Genomic DNA, 10,924 nt, shown 5'->3' on the forward strand with positions numbered 1-10,924 from the left:
ACTTTTTCTTTTCTGTTTCTCTAATTTTTGACTGACACACTAACTGTTTGAATTTTTGCTTGAATTAACTGAAACCTCACTTTAGCAATAAAGTGAAGTTTTCTTGGTTCCTCTGGCTTCCTATGATTCTAATATTTCAGCTTGTTGAATGTACGAGAGAAGCAATTCTCTCTTACGAATCTTTCAAACCTATCAACTGTTTGATACATTGTGTCAGCTAAACCTTTTAACCACATTTTGGACATGAATGTACTCAATCTTCATTGGGACTATTTGTGATTGTGCAGATCATGGAGAAGAACACAACAAACTCCAGTGAGCATGGGAGTAATACCCCCACCTTAGATGACGAGCAACCACTCATCACCATGAACGACATTGCTCAGTGGTTTGAAGCTTTCCCACAAGGAAACATCATCGGATGGGAAGAACTAATGAGTGAACTCCTAACCAAGCTGAAGCCACCTCAGAGAACTGTTAAACCAGAGGCAAGAGTGCACCCATTCACACAAGAGAAAGAAATTGAAGATGCTCGTGTAGTCATAAGCCAAAACAAGCAGATGCATCATCAGACTCTACAACAACTAGACATGATGGCCAGAAAAATCACTGAGCTGAGACATGCTGTAGTACATACATATAGCCTGACTCAAAACTCATATGGGGGTAATCAAGCTGAACAAAGTTTTGGGGTCATTAACCATGAGCAACAAAGCTATGGACACTTACAATCTCCAAGCAGTCACTCAAGCACGTTCCAACAGAAGGGTCAGAAGGATGTATACAATCCGCCATGGAAAACTCAATCCAACTGGAGGGGGCTTGAGAACCAAAACCAAAAACCAAGGGACTTCAACTGCGACAATCCCAACTTCAGAAACCAGCACAAAACACACTTCCAATCCCGTCCTACCTCAACACTCACCCAAAATGACTTTCATCTACCACCACAATTGACACAGCCACAACCACTTCCAACCTTTCAAAGACTCTATATTCTAGAAATGATGATGGAGAGATCCATGAAAATTCAAGAAATAATAACAATAGAGCAGGAAGAAATAAAGAAACATCAAGAGATGATAAGCAAGAACCAAGAGGCCTCACTTAGAAGGCTCGAAAGGCAGATGGAACAACTGGTTCAAAACCTTGCTGAACTGGGTGAGAAGAAGGGAACTCTGAACCTAAAGAGCCATGAAAAGGATGCTGGGTTGAAAGGGAATGAAGTCATGAAGGAAAGTGAGAAGGCTATGGAAAGAGAAACAGAGGGAAGGAAGCCCATAGTGAGAGGAGGAAGCCTAAGGCAACAGAAGCCTCAACTTCCATGAGCACAGAATGAAGGATGTCAAGCTAGTGACAATAAAAGAGCGCTTGTTGGGAGGCAACCCAACCTGAGGTAGTTTTCTTTTCATAGCTATTTTAATAAAAAGGTTAATTAGTTTTATCTATATTGCAAGAAGCTAAGTTTGGTGTTTCACACCAAAACAATATAAGGAAGAATGAAGGATTTTAAATTTGGTGTTCCACCAAAATCCCATCATAAAACACATTCTCAATTTCTGCATAATGCTAGCTTCAAGAATTTAGATAAACTGGTTAACTATGCTGCCGTTTCCTAAGTTTCCAGTTTTGTCACTTTTGAAAAAGAAAAAGAATTTTACACATGGTTAATCTGATGCACAAGGACCATTGGCAAGGTACTAAGTTTGGTGTTCCCACACCAAAGTAAGTTCAAAATCCCACAAATAAATCATGCATGCTAACCATTTTTCAAGTGCTTTGGGAACAAGCAACTTTCAATATCATTGCAGAGTGTCATACAAGCTTTTGGAAGGATTAAGCATCATCACCCAAAGAAATGAAAGAGGAATGCTAAAACCAGCAATAAGGATGATGAGGAGGAGGACAGCAAGTAGATTCCAAAAGGTTGTATTGTTCAGTGATTGTTTTATATCAGATACTGCTATGATTGAAAGTGATATAATACCCCTGCTTGTCTGCATAGTATAGTTTTCTGTAATTCAATAATTAAGATACTTGATTATTCACAACACCACACTTTTCACACTTGTTTGCACTCAATACTTCAAAAATGCATCACATGAAAGTTCTTTGAAAAGAAGGATTGAGGAATTAAACAATTTTGAGGCAAGCAAAAGATTAGGAGAAGTGACGGTTCTAGTTGTATGATAATGTATTGAGGTTGCATGCTTATGAAAACTTGCATGGGAGCTCATAGGCAGGACATGAAGTTCAAAGAAGTATTGTGGAGATTCTCAAAAATTTATTGATCCAAGAAGCAGCAAACAAAATAAAAGAAAATAAAGAAAATACAAAAACAAAAAGAACATAGCCCAAGGCTCTGAGCATCAATTACTAGGCAGAAAAAGAAAGAAGAAACAAAACTCAAAGAGTTGTTAGCCTAGTAAATGCTTGTGGTTGAGTTGTGTCAAAGAAAGAGGCTTGAGCAAGTAAATCCTTAGGGGTGCTTTAACACCTAATACCTTAAAACCAACTGGTTTAGGAGTATTGATTGAAAGCTTACCTAAAGAGCCGCTTTGAGACATGACACTTAGAGTCAAGGCCAAAGCAAAGAAACTATAAGCTGCTTCAAGGTGATTACATATAAAGAGATCTCTATGATACCATTTGGATGAAAGTCCTAAGACCTAAGACTCCCAATATGTGGGGACTAGTAAGCACTGAAGCCCTTGCATGAGCATATAGTTTAGAGTTCACCCCACTGTCACTTAATCACGTCACTCATAGGACTTTACAAGCTATTCTTCAATCCGTCTTAATTGAAAGAACCTTTGAGCATAAGTCCTTTCTTGCTTGGGGACAAGCAAGCTTTAAGTTTGGTGTTGTGATGACGAGTCATCTTAGCCTAGTTTCACTAGCCTTTCTCTTTTATTTTTAATTGATTTTATACACTTTCTTAAGCCATAAGCAAGCCAATTGGGTAGATTTTCATGCTTCCTTTGATTTAATCAACCATAGATGAATTAATGCTATTTCATGAGGTTTTATGCTATAATTGTCACATATTATGAAAGAATGAATATCTCATGATTTTGAGCATAGCTTTGATGTGTTTGGTTGATTAATGATAGGTGAAGAAAGCTTGGAGAAAGGTTGAAGCAAGAAGGAATGGCTAGGAGGAAGAGAGGACAAAAAGTTTGAGCAAAAGTTTGCCTCAAACTTTAGCTCAAACGATAACACCATGGTCTATAAATACTTCATAGATAACATATCTTATATAGCTTCGAATGATGAGTACGAAAGTTGGACTTAAATTTAAATACGAAACATTTTTTATTTATGCATACATGATAACACCATGGTCTATAAATACTTCATAGATAACATATCTTATATAGCTTCGAATGATGAGTACGAAAGTTGGAGAGTGTGGTAGTTTGTGTCCACGATAGTTGCCTTCTTGCAACGACACCTAATAGGAAGAAAAAGAATTGTTGTAAAAGCTATCAAATGAAAGAGTAATTGGTAAACGAATGATATTTTCTTCTAACATACACGGTCTTTTATAATGGTAAAATAAAAATGGAAGGAATTAAATTTTATATTTTTATATTAGGAATAGAATTTGATATTTATCCTAATAAAATTATTATTATTATCAATATAAATGGGTTAACAACTTGCCACTAATAAAATCATTGGATAATAAATAAGAATTAGAAGGATATAAATATAATTAAAATAATATAATTAAAATAGTTCCTTTATGGTTATTTTCTGATGACATATTTGGACAAAAGGCAGCTTATATGAGGGGCTTTTTAACATCAAATTATCTCATATCTGATAACGTTGGGATGATGGATGCAATTTATGAAGCTATGTCATTTTAGAAGATCTTATGGAAATAATGAAATGGTTTCCATAGATGCATTGAATTTTTGTAAAAAGATGTTGAATTTCAATGTTAAACTCCTTTCTCTTTATCTATGGGACATATGAACATGATTAAAGTTTCTAATATTATGGGTGTTGACCCAAAACCATTTGATCCTAAAACATACGTGGAAGAGGATACCTTTGTAACTGATGAGTTTGGAGCTAAGAAACGCATACGCTTGGAGAGCAATATCGTGCGATGGAGGACTGGCAGAAATTCTGATGGCACATCATCTGTAAGTAACCATATGCAGCTATTGTTTTGTTTTTAATAAGCAATGACGTGATCTTTTAGTATGGTGGTGTTATTTATTTTATTTTTATTTATGATGCTAAATTAGCTTTTCATCTTTGAATTATTGATGCCCTATTTCTTTTTGGGTCTTTAACTAAATAAATAATTAGGGTTATTGTTCTGCTTTTTTCTTTCACCATTTGCTTCGCACTGGAACTCTTAATTCTTTTGTTTTAACTCTTAAAATGATATATTTTTAGACATTTAATTTTAAAAAGCTTCTATGGTAAAAGGTGAAAATTTCTATAAAATTCAATCCAATGCACTTTTTCTCTATTGAATCTAACCATCAGGGATCTCATCTTTGCCTTTCCATCTACTCCTTTCATATCACTTACATATTATGTTTTCCTCTTTTTTGAATTAAAATTAGTGAGAAGCTTATCCTTATTTGTATTATTATACACCACTTGAATTGAACTTGCATGTTATTTAGATTTAGTTATTTATTTTTTGTAATTTGTGGTACAATTGATAGAGTCATTTAGATTTAGGTTTTAGTTTTAGAATTATTGATGTCATATTTATTCTTGTGTATTTAACTAGATAAAAAATTAACTTGTGTGTATTTTCATTAGAAATATGATATGTTTTTTCATTGGAAATCTAAATATATTTGAAGCCTACTAAAATAATGATATCTAAACTAAAAGGTGTGCTTATTGCATGAGTTTACAATTCCTGGATCTAGGCATAGGCTTTCTTCTTATTCTGGTTCTTGCATTTCCCTTAGTGTCACCTCATGTTCTTTCATGATCACTTTCTGATGACATATTCGGGCAAAAGGCAGCTTATATGAGGGGCTTTTTAACATCAAACTATCTCATATCTGATAACGTTGGAATGATGAATGCAATTTATGAAGCTATGTCATTTTAGAGGATTTTATGTAAATAATGAAATGGTTTCCATAGGTGCATTGAATTTTTGTAAAAAGATGTTGAATTTCAATGTTAAACTCCTTTCTCTTTATCTCTGGGACAGATGAACATGATTAAAGTTTCTAATATTATGGGTGTTGACCCAAAACCATTTGATCCTAAAACATACGTGGAAGAGGATACTTTTGTAACTGATGAGTCTGGAGCTAAGAAACGCATACGCTTGGAGAGCAATATCGTGCGATGGAGGACTGTCAGAAATCCTGATGGCACATCATCTGTAAGTAACTGTATGCAGCTATTGTTTTGTTTTTAATAAGCAATGACGTGATCTTTTATTATTTCATTCACTATTATCATTATAAACTTTTTTTTGTTTGGTTTGTTTTTTCGTATGTTAATTGGTAGGTGAAAAAAGTTTTTGATTATTTTTACCTCAATATTATTTGCTGGAGGTTGAGGTGAGTTTCATTATTTTTCAGTTTTTTTTTATTTTTTCCAAAATTTGATTCTGTTTCGGTGGGAGCAAATTTCTAATTTTTAACTTTTGCATATCTCTGCATTTTATTTTATTATTTGATAAACAAAATCTTGTGAGAGTTTGCTTTGATTGAATTTTTGGTATGGTGGTGTTATTTATTTTATTTTTATTTATGATGCTAAATTAGCTTTTCATCTTTGAATTATTGATGCCCTATTTCTTTTTGGGTCTTTAACTAAATAAATAATTAGTGTTGCTGTTCTGCTTTTTTTTTTCACCATTTGCTTCGCACTGGAACTGTTAACTCTCTTGTTTTAACTCTTAAAATGATATATTTTTAAACATTTAATTTAAAAAAAATAAAATCACCAAACCCACCCCAAAGTAAAGATTTTATGTATTTCAAAATTCAAATCTCTTAATTGATATATGTTTATACATAAAGCCATAACCCATTTGTTGATTCATAGTTTTTTCACATTTCTTTGACCTATTGTATTACTTTTTTACAGAGTTTGTTTATTAACTGAAATCTATTTTTTTTCACCCTTTTAAATGTATATCTTTTTTTTCTTTTGAGCTCAATTTTTAAACTTTATTGATGGTCACTTTATTTTTGGTATTTATTATCTATTACTTGTATAATAGCCGTGGCTCATTAAGCCACGCGTCACTCTCACGTTAATTTGGAATAAAAAAATGAAAATGGAGTAACCCTAATCCCCTCATTCTCTTCGTTCTTTTTTCGATTGGCTATTCTCTCCTTCTGGCCTGGATCATTTTCGTCGTTGTTGTGACCTCGTTCCTTCCCTTTCCTCTGTGTGACACTCTCTTTCTCTCTCATTTTCTCACTTTCTCTCTCATGGTGTTGCTCTCGCTCTCACGGTGTTGCTGTGCACTAATTCTTCACAGCCGAGATGGGCTATAATGGGGCGGAGGACAGGTCGAGACTTCTCCTCCTGAGGCTGTGACTCTTCCTCTCAAACACAGCAGCGGCGGAATGATCAGAAAAAGAGGGAAATGATGAGTCAAAGAGGCAAGATGGACTATAACGGGGTCGATGAGGGCTCGACGGGAAGGGAGTTCTCCCTCTGAGGCGGTGAGTGTGACCTCTGGCCGGTGTGTTCTCACTCTCTCTCTCTCTGGCCTACTTCCTCTTAGGGTTTTTTCTTTTTTTTAAATTTTGTTTCAGGTTTTCAAATGGAGGCACCGTGCAAGGAGCTTCTGGATCTGATCCAGCCCCTGATGAGCATAATCACCGTGTAACTGATTGAGATTCCTTCTTTTGATTTGGAGGTGAATGATGGGTTGGCATGAACTACAAATTACTAACAATTTTAGAATTAGCAGGGGCGGTGCTAGGTACATGGAAAGGGGGGCAATGGCCCCCCTAATTTTAATTTTTTACATGTAAATTATATGTAAATTTTAGTTTAGCCCCCCTTAAAATTTTATTTTAGTCTTATTTTATTGTGTAAATATTTTTTGCCCCCCTCTAATATTTCTTCTAGCTCCGCCCCTGAGAATTAGAATGTAATGAATGTGTTGATTTTGGAATGTGATTTCTCATTGACTTGTTTAAGCTAAATTGCTTCATTTTATTTTTTTGTTTTAATTTAATTGTTGCTTTTGTTGTTGAGAACGTTGCATATGGTTATGTTGTTTGCTTGCTTTATTGGTTTGTTGAACTATAGACCGTAGATTTAGCATCATATAGTTATGTTACCTTAGCTTCCTTATAATTGTGGTTAATGGGTTATAGTTGTGCCCTACTTATTGATGGAGGGAAAGAACTTTTAAGATTTTCAATTAAAAGATAAAATAACTTCTCAATTTATGGAGAAAAGATGCTCTTTTTATTATTTGTTCTGCGTTTTCTGTCTGCATTGTCGTTTTCTTTGTTGAAGAGATTGCTTTTGTGTCAATTTCATTACTTTTATTGATCCAACAATGTGTGAGCTTCTTTTTCAATTCTTTAAACATTGATACATGGAAATTTCATTTTTATCATTGTACAATTTCTGCAGGTTGCAAATACTCAAATGTGGCATATTCAAGGTCTTACACTATGTGAACAACATTTGATTTCAACAGATATGATGAGTAGGCAATACTCTTTGGTGAATCTGTGAGAACATGCAAATAAAAAACAATTTGAGTCCAAGGCATTTGATGTAAGTATTTTTGCTACCTTTTAATTGCTTTATTGATTTATTTTTACTATTCTAAAAATCTTAAGCTAAGCAAATGAATTCAATCATATAAAAGAAACAATGCAGCAACATTTTTTAATATAAAAAGTGTTATTATTCTTACTCTTTTGTTACTACTTTCTATAAATTAGCATTCAATCTAAACACATGGTTATTACTTGATCATATTTTAGTTATATAAATAGTACTCACCAAATAAAGGAATGCTGGAAAATTTTATGAATGAAGCTCATGAGAAATTGAAGGTTTGTTCATTTGCTTTTGTTTTTGATTTCGTCATTCATAAGTATCTTTGTAAGGGGATAAGTTATATTGGTTAGTGTAATTTGAACTTACTATTTTTATTAATTCATATGTTTCTTTGCTAATCTTTTTTTATTTAATTTTTTCATTCTGTTTGAATTTAATTTTTGATTTTTTTCTATTTTTCTCAGGTGTTTAAAGTATTTTTTGATTTAAAATTTATTTGATTTCTTTGCTTAGAAGATTCCCCAGGCTATTTCTTGCATGTATGTTAGTAGTAATTATTTAATAACCCTTCTTGATGTCCAAAATCAAAGAATTTAGGTCATTTATACACTATCTTCTGTAAATTTTGATTCGAACGGGTTTAATGTTCTTTGGCCATAAAATTTACAGTCTTTCACTTTTTATAATCTGAGATGAAATTTATTTTATTACTTTGTTTTTTGGTCTCTCTAGCAAAAAAGAACAATAGGGGGAGTTGGATGAATTTTTATAGTTTCAAAGCCTGAGATCAGGATTTTTCTTATTTGCCTCTAAATTCTTTTTATCGTCTCTAATTTGGTTCAATAGTTAGTCTTATGCAATGTGGTCTTCGTTTCTTTTTTCTTGAATGAAAATGGAAAATTGGTTGGTGATCGAATATTATGGAATTTCCATTTGTATTGGTGCAAAAATGTTCATGATTTGTTCAATTAAATTTGACAATCGATTACTATCTGATTGGAATTCGGCTAAATATTTGTGCAAGTAATATATATTAGATACACGCGTGGAAGAAAAGAACAAAAAGCAAAATTAATACTGATATTATTGGATATGTGCGATGGGCCTTTTGTATTGGAATAATTTAGAAATTACATGATTTCCTCTCGAAAACATGGAATATTACGGAAGAAATTATTTACTTTGTATTTTTAATGCATATTTGCTTTAAAAATAGATGTCTTATCTATTTTTATTGAAACAATTATGCAGAAGTTGGAAAGGAAATTTGTTTTTTATGGCTGTGTTATCCAAATGCTTTTGCAGAATCTAATGAAAAAGAAATGCTTGATAGAGGATAAACATGGTTCCTGAGATTGCAATGATATTCCTTGCTTGCACCTTATAATTAACAAAAAAGGTATCTCACATAATTTATGATTTGAAATCATGTACTCATTTTATTACATGTAACTTTTGTAAATTAAATTACTACTAAAACTTGAAAGGTAGATGCAATGATAAAAGTTATCCTTTTATGTCATTTCAAGATATGATCTAAACATATGGTGCTAACCTTTGCTCTTTTATATATTTTTTTTTTTTGCAACGATGAAACAGTTGTTTTCAGTAGCTGAAGAATTTGGTTACTCTAAATGGATTCAATTTGATACTCCAGTTGTTCAAATAAAAGTAACAAAGAACATCCTGTGTTTTGGCTTTCTTTTGATTTTAATGCATTCTCTTTTTGTTAAAATGCCTATTGCTACTCAAGAAAATGAGAATTTATGTTGAAAAATTTTTCAATCACGGACAAATATATAGGTTTTAAAATTATGAAGTGTAAAGTATGAAGGAGGACAACAACTTGAGGGTCATTTGTTTTACAGCGAAGGGTTTTAGTGTGGATCACTTTCTGTAGGTAAGTTTAAGTTTCGCTCGTTCTGTTTATTTTTTAAAGGTTAGCTTTTAGGATTTGCTTTCTGGCTTCGCTCATTTTGGTTTTTTTTCTGGCTTTATTTTGTTCCAATATTAAAGGGTTAGTTTATGTGTATGGAATGTTCACTGTTTTTTATTCATATTTCCTAAGGTTAGGGTGATTAGGCTTTGGACTATTTCCAATTTCAGTGGTCATTTCTTCCCAAATTCTACGATGTTGATTTTAATTGATGAATCATGGAGTTCTTGTGTTCCAAGCATGCCTCAATTAATATATTATGATCTAATCTTTTGTTTTAAATGTATTGTTCTTGAGTTGATTTGGGGTGTTTTTTTTGTTGTGTTTGTAACTCTTAAACATGTGAAATTTAGCATGTTGTGTCCTTATCTCATTCTCGCTTTAATCTACTCCTGAATTTTTTTGTATTTAATGTTTGGCTCTTTGTAGTTTGTCTTATATTTTGTCCTTTTTATTTTTCGAACTGTTATTTCATTTAATATGTGCCAATTATACATTTTCTTTCCTTGGTCAATGATGGCAAATTTGATACAAATTATCTTGTGTATTGACAGAGGTGCAAAATACAAGTTACTGTTCAGAGGCCTATGATTTTGTCGGAGGGTCAAGTATATGTGATGAAGCACTTTTCTTATATTTTGATTTTGTGATTCTGAATAATTATTTGTACAGTTGTTAAGTCACCTATATAATTATATTACTTATATCACCTTTTTTTTAAACCATTAAAATTATTACTTTACATGTGTCATTTTTGAAAATGATTCATTATGCCGTAAGTTTATCCACTGGGATTCATGATTTAATTATGGTTGGAAATTAAGAAAGAGAAAAAAAGAAGAGAGTATCTGTCGACTGTAAACACCTTTTTTGCTATTAGAAATTTACATTTCCTACATAAATGCACTTTTGATTTTTTTGCAATTGTTGTTCGAGTTGACCTCTTTCTTTTTTTTTTTTTCCTTTGCAATTGTTCTTTGAGTTGACCTCTTTTTTTTTTTATATTGTTATCGTACAACTCTATACTTCTTTAATTTTATGTCTTTGTTGGTTGGATAGATATTTTTAGTAGTAGTAGTATAAGTCACATGATTTGTTGAATTTGATAGGTTGAAAAAAATTTAGAAGCACATTAGGAAGTATTTTTGGAATACTACTCTTGATTTTTCAAATGGTATATTAAAAGTAGATTATATTTTTACTTTACCTTTCAAATAAAAGGTAAAG

At 32.4% G+C, this 10,924-nt stretch overlaps 1 long non-coding RNA gene across 1 annotated transcript; it reads left to right on the plus strand.

The window, feature by feature from the left end:
- On the plus strand, window positions 7,595-10,448 carry LOC110270305. Its single transcript, XR_002359703.1, has 3 exons — window positions 7,595-7,752; window positions 9,582-9,661; window positions 10,252-10,448. It is a non-coding gene; the product is annotated as an uncharacterized LOC110270305 (long non-coding RNA).

This window comes from Arachis ipaensis, chromosome B03 (assembly GCF_000816755.2).
Source record: "Arachis ipaensis cultivar K30076 chromosome B03, Araip1.1, whole genome shotgun sequence".
Lineage (NCBI taxonomy): Eukaryota > Viridiplantae > Streptophyta > Magnoliopsida > Fabales > Fabaceae > Arachis > Arachis ipaensis.